Genomic DNA, 16719 nt, shown 5'->3' with positions numbered 1-16719 from the left:
GTCCATGGTCAGGAAACCATAACCATCTATCGATCAACGAGCTAGTCAACTAGAGGCTTACTAGGGACATGTTGTGGTCTATGTATTCACACATGTATTACGGTTTCCAGTTAATACAATTATAGCATGAACAATAGACAATTATCATGAACAAGGAAATACAATAATAACCATTTTATTATTGCCTCTAGGGCATATTTCCAACAGTCTCCCACTTGCACTAGAGTCAATAATCTAGTTCACATCACCATGTGATTAACACTCAAAGTTCACATCGCCATGTGACTAATACCCAAGAGTTTACTAGAGTCAATGATCTAGTTCACATCACCATGTGATTAACACTCAGTGAGTTCTAGGGTTTGATCATGTTATGCTTACGAGAGAGGTTTTAGTCAATGGGTCTACAACATTCAGATCCGTGGGTGCTTTACAAATCTCTATGTCATCTTGTAGATGCAGCTACCACGCGCTACTTGGAGCTATTCCAAATAACTGCTCTACTATACGAATCCGGTTTACTACTCAGAGTCATCCGGATTAGTGTCAAGTTTGCATCGACGTAACCCTTTACGACGAACTCTTTTACCACCTGCATAATCGAGAAAATTCCTTAGTCCACTAGTTACTAAGGATAAATTCGACCACTGTCATGTGATCCATTCCTGGATCACTCTTGTACCCCTTGACTGACTCATGGCAAGGCACACTTCAGGTGCCGTACACATCATAGCATACTGTAGAGCCTACGTCTAAAGCATAGGGGACGACCTTCGTCCTTTCTCTCTCTTCTGCCGTGGTCAGGTCTTGAGTCTTACTCAATACTCACACCTTGTAACACAGCCAAGGACTCCTTCTTTGCTGATCTAATTTTAACTCCTTCAAAATCTTGTCACGGTATGTATTCATTTGAAAGTACTATTAAGCGTTTTTGATCTATCCTTATAGATCTTGATGCTCAATGTTCAAGTAGCTTAATCCAGGTTTTCCATTGAAAAACACTTTTCAAATAACCCTGTATGCTTTCCAGAAATTCTACATCATTTCTGATCAACAATATGTTAACAACATATACTCATCAAAAATCTATAGTGCTCCCGCTCACTTCTTTGGAAATACAAGTTTCTCATAAACTTTGTATAAACCCAAAATATTTGATCATCTCATCAAAGCATACATTCCATCTCCGAGATGCTTACTCCAGTCCTTAGAAGGATTGCTGGAGCTTTGCATACTTGTTAGCATATTTCAGGATTGACAAAACCTTCTGGTTGTATCACATACAACCTTTCCTCAAGAAAATCGTCGAGGAAACAATGTTTTGACATCCTATCTGCAAGATTTCATAAATAATGCAGTAACTGCTAATATAATTCCAACAGACTCTTAGCATCGCTACGAGTGAGAAAGTCTCATCGCAGTCAACTCCTTGAACTTGTCGGAAAACATCTTAACGACAAGTCGAGCTTTCTTAATGGTGACACTTACCATCATTGTCCGTCTTCCTTTTAAAATCCATCTGCACCCAACAGCCTTACGACCATCAAGTAGTTCTTCCAAAGTCTATACTTTGTTTTTATATATGGATCCTCTCTCGGATTTTATGGCCTCGAGCCATTCGTCGGAATCCGGGCCCACCATCGCTTCTCCATAGCTCGTAGGTTCATTGTTGTCTAGCAACATGACTTCCAAGACAGGATTATGTACCACTCTGAAGTAGTACGCATCCTTGTCGACCTACGAGGTTTGGTAGTGACTTGATCCGAAGTTTCATGATCACTATCATAAGCTTCCACTTCAATTGGTGTAGGTGCCACAGGAACAACTTCCTGTGCCCTGCTACACACTAGTTGAAGTCATGGTTCAATAACCTCATCAAGTCTCCACCATCCTCCCACTCAATTCTTTCGAGAGAAACTTTTCCTCGAGAAAGGACCCGTTTCTAGAAACAATCACTTTTGCTTCCAGATCTGAAATAGGAGGTATACCCAACTGTTTTGGGTATTCTATGAAGATGCATTTATCCGCTTTGGGTTCGAGCTTATCAGCCTGAAACTTTTTCACATAAGCGTCGCAGCCCCGAACTTTTAAGAAACGACAGCTTAGGTTTCTCTAAACCATAGTTCATACGGTGTCGTCTCAACGGAATTGCGTGGTGCCCTATTTAAAGTGAATGCGGTTGTCTCTAATGCCTAACCCATAAACGATAGTGTAATTTGATAAGAGACATCATGGTATGCACCATATCCAATAGGGTGCAGTTATGATGTTCGGACACACCATCACACTATGGTGTTCCAGGCGGTATTAGTTGTGAAACAATTTCCACAATGTCTTAATTGTGTGCCAAACTCGTAACTCAGATATTCATCTCTATGATCATATCACAGACATTTTGTCCTCTTGTCACGACGATCTTCAACTTCACTCTGAAATTACTTGAACCTTTCAATAATTCAGACTTGTGTTTCATCAAGTAAATATACTCAGCATCTACTCAAATCATCTGTGAAGTAAGAACATAACGATATCCACTGCATGCCTCAGCACTCATTGGACTGCACACATCAAAATGTATTACTTCCAACAAGTTGCTTTCTTGTTCCATCTTACTGAAAACGAGGCCTTTCAGTCATCTTGCCCATGTGGTATGATTTGCATGTCTCAAGTGATTCAAAATCAAGTGAGTCCAAACGATCCATCTGTATGGACTTTCTTCATGCATATATACTAATAGACATGGTTCGCATGTCTCAATCTTTTCAAAAACGAGTGAGTCCAAAGATCCATCAACATGGAGCTTCTTCATGCGTTTTATACCAATATGACTCAAGTGGCAGTGCCACAAGTATGTGGTACTATCTTATATCTTTTGGCATGAACATGTGTATCACTACGATCGAGATTCAACAAACCATTCATTTTAAGTGCAAGACCATTGAAGGTATTATTCAAATAGACAGAGTAACCATTATTCTCCTTAAATGAATAACCGTATTGCGATAAACATAATCCAATCATGTCTATGCTCAACGCAAACACCAAATAACAATTATTTAGGTTTAACACCAATCTCGATGGTAGAGGGAGCATGCGATGCTTGATCACATCAACCTTGGAAACACTTCCAACACATATCGTCATCTCACCTTTAGCTAGTCTCCGTTTATTCCGTAGCCTTTTATTTCGAGTTACCAACACTTAGCAACCGAACCGGTATCTAATACCCTGGTGCTACTAGGAGTACTAGTAAAGTACACATTAATATAATGTATATCCAATATACTTCTATCGACCTTGCCTGCCTTCTCATCTACCAAGTATCTAGGGTAGTTCTGCTTCAGTGACCGTTCCCCTCATTACAGAAGCACTTAGTCTCGGGTTTGGGTTCAACCTTGGGTTTCTTCACTAGAGCAGCAACTGATTTGCCGTTTCATGAAGTATCCCTTCTTTCCCTTGCCCTTCTTGAAACTAGTGGTTTTACTAACCATCAACAATTGATGCTCCTACTTGATTTCTACTTTCGCGGTGTCAAACATCGCGAGTTGCTCAAGGATCATCATGTCTATCCCTGATATGTTATAGTTCATCACGAAGCTCTAATAGCTTGGTGGCAGTGACTATGGAGAACCATCACTATCTCATCTGGAAGATTAACTCCCACTCGATTCAAGCGATTGTAGTACTCAGACAATCTGAGCACATGCTCAACGATTGAGCTTTTCTCCCTTAGTTTGCAGGCTTAAGAAACTTGTCAGAGGTCTCATACCTCTTGACGTGGGCACTAGTCTGAAATCCCAATTTCAGTCTTTGGAACATCTCATATGTTCTGCGACATTTCAAAACGTCTTTGGTGCCACAATTTTAAACCGTTAGCATTACGCACTGAACTATCACGTAGTCATCAAAATGTGTATGTCAGATGTTTCGCAACATCTACAGACGACGCTCGAGGTTCAGCACACCGAGCGGTGCATTAAGGACATAAGCCTTCTGTGCAGCAATGAGGACAATCCTCAGTATACGGACCCAGTCCGCATAATTGCTACTGTCAACTTTCAACTAAATTTTCTCTAGGAACATATCTTAAACAGTAGAACTAAAGCGTAAGCTATGACATAATTTGCAAAGACCTTTTGACTATGTTCATGACAATTAAGTTCATCTGATTATTTAATGAACTCCCACTTAGATAGACATCCCTCTAGTCATCTAAGTGATACATGATCCGAATCGACTAGACCGTGTCCGATCATCACGTGAGACGGACTAGTCATCAACGGTGAACATCTCCATGTTGATCGTATCTACTATACGACTCATGTTCGACCTTTCGGTCTCTTGTGTTCCGAGGCCATGTCTGTACATGCTAGGCTCGTCAAGTCAACCTAAGTGTTTCGCATGTGTAAATCTGGCTTACACCCGTTGTATGCGAACGTTAGAATCTATCACACCCGATCATCACGTGGTGCTTCGAAACAACGAACCTTCGCAACGGTGCACAGTTAGGGGGAACACATCTCTTGAAATTTTAGTGAGGGATCATCTTATTTATGCTACCGTCGTTCTAAGCAAATAAGATGTAAACATGACAAACATCACATGCAAATCATAAAGTGACATGATATGGCCAATATCATCTTGCGCCTTTTGATCTCCATCTTCGAGGCGCGGCATGATCACCTTCGTCACCGGCATGACACCATGATCTCCATCATCGTGTCTTCATGAAGTTGTCTCGCCAACTATTACTTCTACTACTATGGCTAACGGTTAGCAATAAAGTAAAGTAATTACATGGCGTTTTTCATTGACACGCAGGTCATACAATAAATTAAGACAACTCCTATGGCTCCTGCCGGTTGTCATACTCATCGACATGCAAGTCGTGATTCCTATTACAAGAACATGATCAATCTCATACATCACATATATATAATTCATCACATCCTTTTGGCCATATCACATCACATAGCATACCCTGCAAAAACAAGTTAGACGTCCTCTAATTGTTGTTGCATGTTTTACGTGGCTGCTATGGGTTTCTAGCAAGAATGTTTCTTACCTACGCAAAAGCCACAACGGTGATATGCCAATTGCTATTTACCCTTCATAAGGACCCTCTTCATCGAATCCGATCCGACTAAAGTGGGAGAGACAGACACCCGCTAGCCACCTTATGCATCAAGTGCATGTCAGTCGGTGGAACCTGTCTCACGTAAGAGTACGTGTAAGGTCGGTCCGGGCCGCTTCATCCCACAATGCCGCCGAATCAAGATAAGACTAGTAATGGCAAGCAAATTGAACAAATCATCGCCCACAACTACTTTGTGTTCTACTCGTGCATAGAATCTACGCATAGACCTAGCTCATGATGCCACTGTTGGGGAACGTAGCAATAATTCAAAATTTTCCTACGTGTCACCAAGATCAATCTAGGAGATGCTAGCAACGAGATAGAGGGAGTGCATCTTCATACCCTTGAAGATCGCTAAGCGGAAGCGTTACAAGAACGCGGTTGATGGAGTCGTACTCGCGGCGATTCAAATCGCGGAAGATCCGATCTAGCGCCGAACGGACGGCGCCTCCGCGTTCAACACACGTACAGCCCGGGGACGTCTCCTCCTTCTTGATCCAGCAAGGGGAGAGGAGAAGTTGAGGGAGAACTCCAGTAGGACGACGGCATGGTGGCAATGGAGCTCGTGGTTCTCCGGCAGAGCTTCGCTAAGCACTAGGAGGAGGAGGAGTTGGAGGAGGAGAGGGCTGCGCCAGGCCAGGGGTGCGGCTGCCCTCTCTCTCCCTCACTATATATAGGGGGAAGGGGGGGGTGGAGGAGGCGCCCTAGGGTTCCCTAGGGGAGGGGCGGCGGCCACAGGGGAAACCCTAGATGGGTTTGGGCGCCCCCACCCCTGGGAAACTTGCCCCCCAAGCCGGGAGGGGTGGCTGCCCTAGGGGAGGCGCCCCCACCTCTCCATGTTACATGAGAGGGGTTGGGAGGGGCGCACAGCCCCTTAGTGGGCTGGTGTGCCCCCTCCCCTTGGCCCATAAGGCCCCCCAACGCTTGCCGGGGCCTCCGAAACACCTTTCGGTCACGCTGGTCGTCACCCGGTACTCCCAGAACAATTCCGGACTTCAATACCCTTCGTCCAATATATCGATCTTCACCTCCAGACTACTCCGGAGTTCGTCGTCATGTCCGGGATCTCATCCGGGACTCCGAACAACCTTCGGTAACCACATACTATTTCCCATAACAACTCTAGCGTCACCGAACCTTAAGTGTGTAGACCCTACGGGTTCGGGAACCATGCAGACATGACCGAGACACCTCTCTGGCCAATAACCAATAGCGGGATCTGGATACCCATATTGGCTCCCACATGTTCCACGATGATCTCATCGGATGAACCACAATGTCGGGGATTCAATCAATCCCGTATACAATTCCCTTTGTCTATCGGTATGTTACTTGCCCGAGATTCGATCGTCGGTATCCCTATACCTTGTTCAATCTCGTTATCGGCAAGTCTCTTTACTCGTTCCGTAACGCATGATCCCGTGACTAACTCCTTAGTCACACTGAGCTCATTATGATGATGCATTATCGAGTGGGCCCAGAGATACCTCTCCGTCATACGGAGTGACAAATCCCAGTCTCGATTCGTGCCAACCCAACAGACACTTTCGGAGATACCTGTAGTGCACCTTTATAGCCACCCAGTTACATTGTGATGTTTGGTACACCCAAAGCATTCCTACGGTATCCGGGAGTTGCACAATCTCATGGTCTAAGGAAACGATACTTGACATTAGAAAAGCTCTTAGCAAACGAACTACACAATCTTGTGCTATGCTTAGGATTGGGTCTTGTCCATCACATCATTCTTCTAATGATGTGATCCCGTTATCAATGACATCCAATGTCCATGGTCAGGAAACCATAACCATCTATTGATCAACGAGCTAGTCAACTAGAGACTTACTAGGGACATGTTGTGGTCTATGTATTCACACATGTATTACGGTTTCCAGTTTATACAATTATAGCATGAACAATAGACAATTATCATGAACAAGGAAATACAATAATAACCATTTTATTATTGCCTCTAGGGCATATTTCCAACAGTTCCTACATATTCTATGAAGATCTTTATCGGTCAAACCGCATAACAACATACGTTGTTCCCTTTGTCATCGGTATGTTACTTGCCCGAGATTCGATCGTAGGTATCTCAATACCTAGTTCAATCTCGTTACCGGCAAGTCTCTTTACTCGTTCCGTAATGCATCATTCCACAACTAACTCATTAGTCACATTGCTTGCAAGGCTTATAGTGATGTGCATTACCGAGAGGGCCCAGAGATACCTCTCCGACAATCGGAGTGACAAATCCTAATCTCGATCTATGCCAACTCAACAAATACCATCGGAGACACCTGTAGAGCACCTTTATAATCACCCAGTTACGTTGTGACGTTTGGTAGCACACAAGGTGTTACTCCGGTATTCGGGAGTTGCATAATCTCATAGTCATAGGAACATGTATAAGTCATGAAGAAAGCAATAGCAACATACTAAACGATCAAGTGATAAGCTAACGGAATGGGTAAGTCAATCACATCATTCTCTAATGATGTGATCCCGTTAATCAAATGACAACTCATGTCTATGGCTAGGAAACTTAACCATCTTTGATTCAACGAGGTAGTCAAGTAGAGGCATACTAGTGACACTCTGTTTGTCTATGTATTCACACATGTACTAAGTTTCCGGTTAATACAATTCTAGCATGAATAATAAACATTCATCATGATATAAGGAAATATAAATAACAACTTTATTATTGCCTCTAGGGCATATTTCCTTCAGTCTCCCACTTGCACTCGAGTCAATAATCTAGATTACACAGTAATGATTCTAACACCCACGGAGTCTTGGTGCTGATCATATTTTGCTCGTGAGAGAGGCTTAGTCAACGGGTCTGCAACATTCAGATCCGTATGTATCTTGCAAATCTCTATGTCTCCCTCCTTGACTTTATCGCGGATGGAATTGAAGCATCTCTTGATGTGCTTGGTTCTCTTGTGAAATCTGGATTCCTTTGCCAATTCAATTGCACTAGTATTGTCACAAAAGATTTTCATTGGACCCGATGCACTAGGTATGACACCTAGATTGGATATGAATTCCTTCATCCGGACTCCTTCATTTGCTGCTTCCGAAGTAGCTATGTACTCCACTTCACATGTGGATCTACCACAACGCTTTGCTTAGAACTGCACCAACTGACAGCTCCATCGTTCAATATAAATACGTATCCTGTTTATGACTTAGAGTCATCTGGATCAGTGTCAAAGCTTACATCGACGTAACCATTTACGACAAGCTCTTTGTCACCTCCATAAACGAGAAACATATCCTTAGTCCTTTTCAGGTATTTCAGGATGTTCTTGACCGCTGTCCAGTGATCCACTCTTGGATTACTTTGGTACCTCCCTACTAAACTAATAGCAAGGCACACATCAGGTCTGGTACACAGCATTGCATACATGATAGAGCTTATGGCTGAAGCATAGGGAACACCTTTCATTTTCTCTCTATCTTCTGTAGTGGTCGGACATTGAGTGTGACTCAATTTCACACCTTGTAACACAGGCAAGAACCCTTTCTTTGCTTGATCCATTTTGAACTTCTTCAAAACTTTATGAAGGTATGTGCTTTGTGAAAGTCCAATTAAGCGTCTCGATCTATCTCTATAGATCTTGGTGCCCAATATATAAGCAGCTTCACCGAGGTCTTTCATTGAAAAACTCTTGTTCAAGTATCCTTTTATGCTATCCAGAAATTCTATATCATTTCCAATCAACAATATGTCATCCACATATAATATTAGAAATGCTACAGAGCTCCCACTCACTTTCTTGTAAATACATGCTTCTCCAAAAGTCTGTATAAAACCATATGCTTTGATCACACTATCAAAACGTTTATTCCAACTCCGGGATGCTTGCACCAGTCCATAAATGGATCGTTGGAGCTTGCACACTTTGTTAGCATCCTTTGGATCGATAAAACCTTCAGGTTGCATCATATATAACTCTTCTTCCAGAAATCCATTTAGGAATGCAGTCTTTACATCCATTTGCCAAATTTCATAATCATAAAATGCAGCAATTGCTAACATGATTCGGACGGACTTAAGCATCGCTACGGGTGAGAAGGTCTCATCGTAGTCAACTCCTTGAACTTGTCGAAAACCTTTCGCAACAAGTCGAGCTTTGTAGACAGTAACATTACAATCAGCGTCTGTCTTCTTCTTGAAGATCCATTTATTCTCGATGGCTTGCCGATCATCTGGCAAGTCAACCAAAGTCCACACTTTGTTCTCATACATGGATCCCATCTCAGATTTCATGGCCTCAAGCCATTTTGCGGAATCTGGGCCCATCATCGCTTCCTCATAGTTCGTAGGTTCGTCATGGTCAAGTAACATGACCTCCAGAACAGGATTACCGTACTACTCTGGTGCGGATCTTACTCTGGTTGACCTACGAGGTTCGGTAGTGACTTGATCTTAAGTTACATGATCATCATCATTAGCTTCCTCGCTAATTGGTGTAGGAGTCACAGGAACAGATTTCCGTGATGAACTACTTTCCAATAAGGGAGCAGGTATAGTTACCTCATCAAGTTCTACTTTCCTCCCACTCACTTCTTTCGAGAGAAACTCCTTCTCTAGAAAGGATCCATTTTTAGCAACGAATGTCTTGCCTTCGGATCTGTGATAGAAGGTGTACCCAACAGTCTCCTTTGGGTATCCTATGAAGACACATTTCTCCGATTTGGGTTCGAGCTTGTCAGGTTGAAGCTTTTTCACATAAGCATCACAGCCCCAAACTTTAAGAAACGACAACTTTGGTTTCTTGCCAAACCACAGTTCATAAGGTGTCGTCTCAACGGATTTAGATGGTGCCCTATTTAACGTGAATGCAGCCGTCTCTAAAGCATAACCCCAAAACGATAGCGGTAAATCAGTAAGAGACATCATAGATCGCACCATATCTAGTAAAGTACGATTACGACGTTCGGACACACCATTATGTTGTGGTGTTCCGGGTGGCGTGTGTTGCGAAACTATTCCGCATTGTTTCAAATGAAGACCAAACTCGTAACTTAAATATTCTCCTCCACGATCAGATCGTAGAAACTTTATTTTCTTGTTACGATGATTTTCCACTTCACTCTGAAATTCTTTGAACTTTTCAAATGTTTCAGAATTATGCTTCATTAAGTAGATATACCCATATCTGCTCAAATCATCTGTGAAGGTGAGAAAATAACGATACCCGCCGCGAGCCTCAACATTCACCGGACCACATACATCAGTATGTATGATTTCCAACAAATCTGTTGCTCGCCCCATTGTTCCGAAGAACGGCGTTTTAGTCATCTTGCCCATGAGGCATGGTTCGCAAGTACCAAGTGATTCATAATCAAGTGATTCCAAAAGTCCATCAGAATGGAGTTTCTTCATGCGCTTTACACCAATATGACCTAAACGGCAGTGCCACAAATAAGTTGCACTATCATTATCAACTCTGCATCTTTTGGCTTCAATATTATGAATATATGTGTCACTACTATCGAGATTCAACATAAATAGACCACTCTTCAAGGGTGCATGACCATCAAAGATATTACTCATATAAATAGAACAACCATTATTCTCTGATTTAAATGAATAACCGTCTCGCATCAAACAAGATCCAGATATAATGTTCATGCTCAACGCTGGCACCAAATAACAATTATTCAGGTCTAAAACTAACCCCGAAGGTAGATGTAGAGGTAGCGTGCCGACCGCGATCACATCGACTTTGGAACCATTTCCCACGCGCATCGTCACCTCGTCCTTAGCCAATCTTTGCTTAATCCGTAGTCCCTTTTTCAAGTTGCAAATATTAGCAACAGAACCAGTATCAAATACCCGGGCACTACTGCGAGAATTAGTAAGGTACACATCAATAACATGTATATCACATATACCTTTGTTCACCTTGCCATCCTTCTTATCCGCCAAATACTTGGGGCAGTTCCGCTTCCAGTGACCAGTCCCTTTGTAGTAGAAGCACTCAGTCTCAGGCTTAGGTCCAGACTTGGGCTTCTTCACTTGAGCAGCAACTTGCTTGCCGTTCTTCTTGAAGTTCCCCTTCTTCCCTTTACCATTTTTCTTGAAACTGGTGGTCTTGTTGACCATCAACACTTGATGCTCCTTCTTTATTTCTACCTCTGCAGCCTTTAGCATTGCGAAGAGCTCGGGAATTGTCTTATCCATCCCTTGCATGTTATAGTTCATCACGAAGCTCTTATAGCTTGGTGGCAGTGATTGAAGAATTCTGTCAATGACATATCATCAGGAAGATTAACTCCCAGTTGAATCAAGTGATTGTTATACCCAGACATTTTGAGTATATGCTCACTGACAGAACTATTCTCCTCCATTTTGCAGCTGTAGAACTTATTGGAGACTTCATATCTCTCAATTCGGGCATTTGCTTGAAATATTAACTTCAACTCCTGGAACATCTCATATGCTCCATGACGTTCAAAACGTCGTTGAAGTCCCGGTTCTAAGCCGTAAAGCATGGCACACTGAACTATCAAGTAGTTATCAGCTTTGCTCTGCCAGACGTTCATAACATCTGGCGTTGCTCATGCAGCGGGTTTGTCACCTAGCGGTGCTTCCAGGACGTAATTCTTTTGTGCAGCAATGAGGATAATCCTCAAGTTACGGACGCAGTCCGTGTAGTTGCTACCATCATCTTTCAACTTAGCTTTCTCTAGGAACGCATTAAAATTCAACGGAACAACAGCACGGGCCATCTATCTACAACAACATAGACATACAAAATACTATCAGGTACTAAGTTCATGATAAATTAAAGTTCAATTAATCAAATTACTTAAGAACTCCCACTTAGATAGACATACCTCTAATCATCTAAGTAATTACGTGATCCAAATCAACTAAACCATGTCCGATCATCACGTGAGATGGAGTAGTTTTCAATGGTGAACATCACTATGTTGATCATATCTACTATATGATTCACGCTCGACCGTTCGGTCTCAGTGTTCCGAGGCCATATCTACATATGCTAGGCTCGTCAAGTTCAACCCGAGTATTCTGCGTGTGCGAAACTGGCTTGCACCCGTTGTATGTGAACATAGAGCTTATCACACCCGATCATCACGTGGTGTCTCGGCACGACGAACTTTCGCAACGGTGCATACTCAGGGAGAACACTTATACCTTGAAATTTAGTGAGAGATCATCTTATAATGCTACCGTTGAACTAGCAAAATAAGATGTATGAAGGATAAACATCACATGCAATCAATATAAGTGATATGATATGGCCATCATCATCATGCGCCTTTGATCTCCATCTCCAAAGCACTGTCATGATCACCATCGTCACCGGTGCGACACCTTGATCTCCATCGTAGCATCGTTGTCGTCTCGCCAACTATTCCTTCTACGACTATCGCTACCGCTTAGTGATAAAGTAAAGCAATTACATGGCGATTGCATTTCATACAATAAAGCGACAACCATATGGCTCCTGCAGTTGCCGATAACCCTGTTACAAAACATGATCATCTCATACAATAAAATTTAGCATCATGTCTTGACCATATCACATCACAACATGCCCTGCAAAAACAAGTTAGACGTCCTCTACTTTGTTGTTGCAAGTTTTACGTGGCTACTACGGGCTGAGCAAGAACCGTTCTTACCTACGCATCAAAACCACAACGATTTTTGGTCAAGTATGTGCTGTTTTAACCTTCAACAAGGACTGGGTGTAGCCACACTCGATTCAGCAAAGTTGGAGAAACTGACACCCGCCAGCCACCTGTGTGCGAAGCACGTTGGTAGAACCAGTCTCGCGTAAGCGTACTCGTAATGTCGGTCCGGGCCGCTTCATCCAACAATACCGCCGAATCAAAGTATGACATGCTGGTAAGCAGTATGACTATTATCGCCCACAACTCACTTGTGTTCTACTCGTGCATATAACATCTACGCGTAAATCTGGCTCTAATACCACTGATGGGAACGTAGTAATTTTAAAAAATTTCCTACGCACACGCAAGATCATGGTGATGCATAGCAAGAAGAGGGGAGAGTGTTGTCTACGTACCCTCATAGATCGCAAGCGCAAGCGTTATGACAACGCGGTTGATGTAGTCGTACGTCTTCACGATCGACCGATCCTAGTACCGAAAGTACGTCACCTCCGTGATCTGCACACGTTCAGCTCGGTGACGTCCCACGAACTCACGATCCAGCAGAGTGTCGAGGGAGAGCTTCGCCAGCACGATGGCGTGATGACGGTGATGATGAAGTTACCGGCGCACGGCTTCGCCTAAGCACTACGACGATATGACCGTGGTGGATTATGGTGGAGGGGGGCACCGCACACGGCTGGAAACAATCAACTTGTGTGTCCTAGGGTGCCCCCTACCCTAGTATATAAAGGAGCAAGGGGGAGGTCGGCGGCCCTTGGGGCACGCCAGGAGAGGAGGAGTCCTCCTCCTAGTAGGAGTAGGACTCCCCTTTCCTACTCCTACTAGGAGGGGGAAAGGAAGGAGGAGAGGGAGAAGGAAAGGGGGCGCCGCCCCCCCTTCCCTAGTCCAATTCGGACCAGAGTGGGAGGGGAGCGTGGCCTGCCCTGGCCGGCCCTCTCTCTCTCCACTAAGGCCCATGTGGCCCATTAGTTCTCGGGGGGGGGGGGGTTCCGGTAACCCTCCGGCACTCCGGTTTTCTCCGAAATCACCCGGAACACTTCTGGTGTCCGAATATAACCGTCCAATATATCAATCTTTATGTCTCGACCATTTGAAGACTCCTCGTCATGTCCGTGATCACATCCGGGACTCCGAACTATCTTCGGTACATCAAAACACATAAACTCATAATACCGATCGTCACCAAATGTTAAGCGTGCGGACCCTACGGGTTTGAGAACTATGTAGACATGACTGAGATACGTCTCCGGTCAATAACCAATAGCGAAACCTAGATGCTCATATTGGTTCCTACATATTCTACGAAGATCTTTATCGGTCAAACCGCATAACAACATACGTTGTTCCCTTTGTCATCGGTATGTTACTTGCCCGAGATTCGATTGTCGGTATCTCAATACCTAGTTCAATCTCGTTACCGACAAGTCTCTTTACTCGTTCCGTAATGCATCATCCCACAACTAACTCATTATTCACATTGCTTGCAAGGCTTATAGTGATGTGCATTACCGAGAGGGCCCAAAGATACCTCTTCGACAATCGGAGTGACAAATCCTAATCTCGATCTATGCCAACTCAACAAGTACCATCGGAGACACCTGTAGAGCACCTTTATAATCACCTAGTTACGTTGTGACATTTGGTAGCACACAAAATGTTCCTCCGGTATTCGGGAGTTGCATAATCTCATAGTCATAGGAACATGTATAAGTCATGAAGAAAGCAATAGCAACATACTAAAAGATCAAGTGCTAAGCTAACAGAATGGGTCAAGTCAATCACATCATTCTCTAATGATGTGATCCCCTTAATCAAATGACAACTCATGTCTATGGCTAGGAAACTTAACCATCTTTGATTCAATGAGCTAGTCAAGTAGAGGCATACTAGTGACACTCTGTTTGTCTATGTATTCACACATGTACTAAGTTTCCGGTTAATACAATTCTAGCATGAATAATAAACATTCATCATGATATAAGGAAATATAAATAACAACTTTATTATTGCCTCTAGGGCATATTTCCTTCAGCTAGCTTATCAACCGGGTGGTTTCAATATTCCTCCTCCACACCTTCTATCAGTTCCCTGATGCTTGGCGGTGCTTTGCTATCGGTGTGGGACTGGAGAGACCTGAATATGCAGAGATCAAGAATGTTCATGTCAGGACTGTTTGGAGGCTGTTGAAGCAACTTAGTATCCAAATCAGTCTGTTCTATGACTTGTCCGAAACACGGGTCATCGGGAAGAATATGTGGTGTGGCATTATCTTGTTGGATATAGATTGTCCGTCCTTCATCTTCGTCCGGCCAGCGCTCTTGGATCGCAGGAATAAGTTTCTCACACATGTAATACCTCATTACATCTCGTGTGACTTTCAATGATTTGAGATCGAGCGTCCCTTTATCTCTATTTTCACTGGTTCTTTGAGCAGGAGACTCTGTGACAAATGCCCAAATGCCGAGCTTTCCATCAAACGTGACCTAACCACCTTCGTCGTATCTTGGTTTAGCCACGGCGGCGAGAAACATCACCTTGGCGATGCTATCCTTATGATGCAAGGTGCACAAGGGGTCGGGTTCTTCGGGAAGCAAATAGTAGTTGTTCACCTCCCCAGTCATGTTGAACCACTTTTCGTCCATGTAGGCTATGTTGTCTAATTCCCGTATCGCAGACCAATAATCTTCACACATAGCCAAGCACCATTTCAATCTCTTTACAATGTTGGATAGGTTTAAGTGGGGCCTCACCTTATTACTGTGACGCCTCAAATGACCCCACTCGAACCTTGAGTGTAAGGTCGTGTAGCTTACACCCAATGCCTTTGGCAGACCTCGCAATGTTCTCATTCTATTCAATGGGATTGTCACCACCCTTGACAGATCCAAATCTTTCCGCTTGCGACCAACTCTACCTGGCTTTTGATTTGAGACATCAACTGTCTCCCCTTGTTCAATCTGTTTAAGAGCTCTTTCCCATATTCTCTCAACAGTTCTTACGGTTGTATCGAGTAGGCTAGCAATGGCCTCCTTGTCTTTTTTCAGAACTTGTCCATTTTGGGTCTTCATCACCGTGAGTGCAAAATAAATACCATATCTCTCCTCATTTGTGAGTTCTCTCCCTTCCCCATGAATTGGTTTCTGTACAACACTTGCTTCCTCATGAATTGCTTCCTCTACACCACTTGCTTCTTCATGAATTGGTTCCTCTACACCACTTGCTTCTTCCCCTGTCAAATAAGGAGCAAAAGATAAGTCATCTAGCTATTGCAAATAACAGGAGTAGATCATGAAAATGAAAATAAAAATGCAAAAGTTTTGGAGGTAGTACCTGTTGCTTCATTATTGACTGGTTCTTCATTGTTGTATTGTTGTTGACTTTTGTGTTCTTCCTGTTGATCTGCAGGTTCTGAGGCATCATCTTGTTGAGGACTCATGTTGAGATCAATCCCAAACATCATTGCGGCGGTGGAGCACTTGCTCAGGTAACTGTTCATGATCCAATAAGAAAGAACATTCTAGTCAAGATAAATACTCAAACAATTGCTAGCAGATCTGGGAGTACATGATCAGTAGATGCAGATCTGGAGTAGGATATTGCTGGCAGTAGACCCCTTCACAAACAATTTATGAAGTTGCCCACTCAGTACATGAAAGCAAGCTAAAAAATGAGTAGGATACTGCTGATTGAGAAATGACTGATGCTATTGAATGAGAATACATACTCCCTTTGCTCTTTACTGAATGATAAACATGTCAAGCTTGGTTACACACTGAATACTAAGAACTGATGACTTAAAATGATTATGTACAATTATGTTACCCACTAGACGACTGATTACTCCCTTTGTACTCCATTTTCTGTTTACTCTGGAAATATTCAGTCATTTCCTGTCTATG

Source organism: Triticum aestivum, chromosome 6D (genome assembly GCF_018294505.1).
Source record: "Triticum aestivum cultivar Chinese Spring chromosome 6D, IWGSC CS RefSeq v2.1, whole genome shotgun sequence".
In the NCBI taxonomy this organism is placed as follows: domain Eukaryota; kingdom Viridiplantae; phylum Streptophyta; class Magnoliopsida; order Poales; family Poaceae; genus Triticum; species Triticum aestivum.
Note: the sequence above shows the minus strand (reverse complement) of the source record.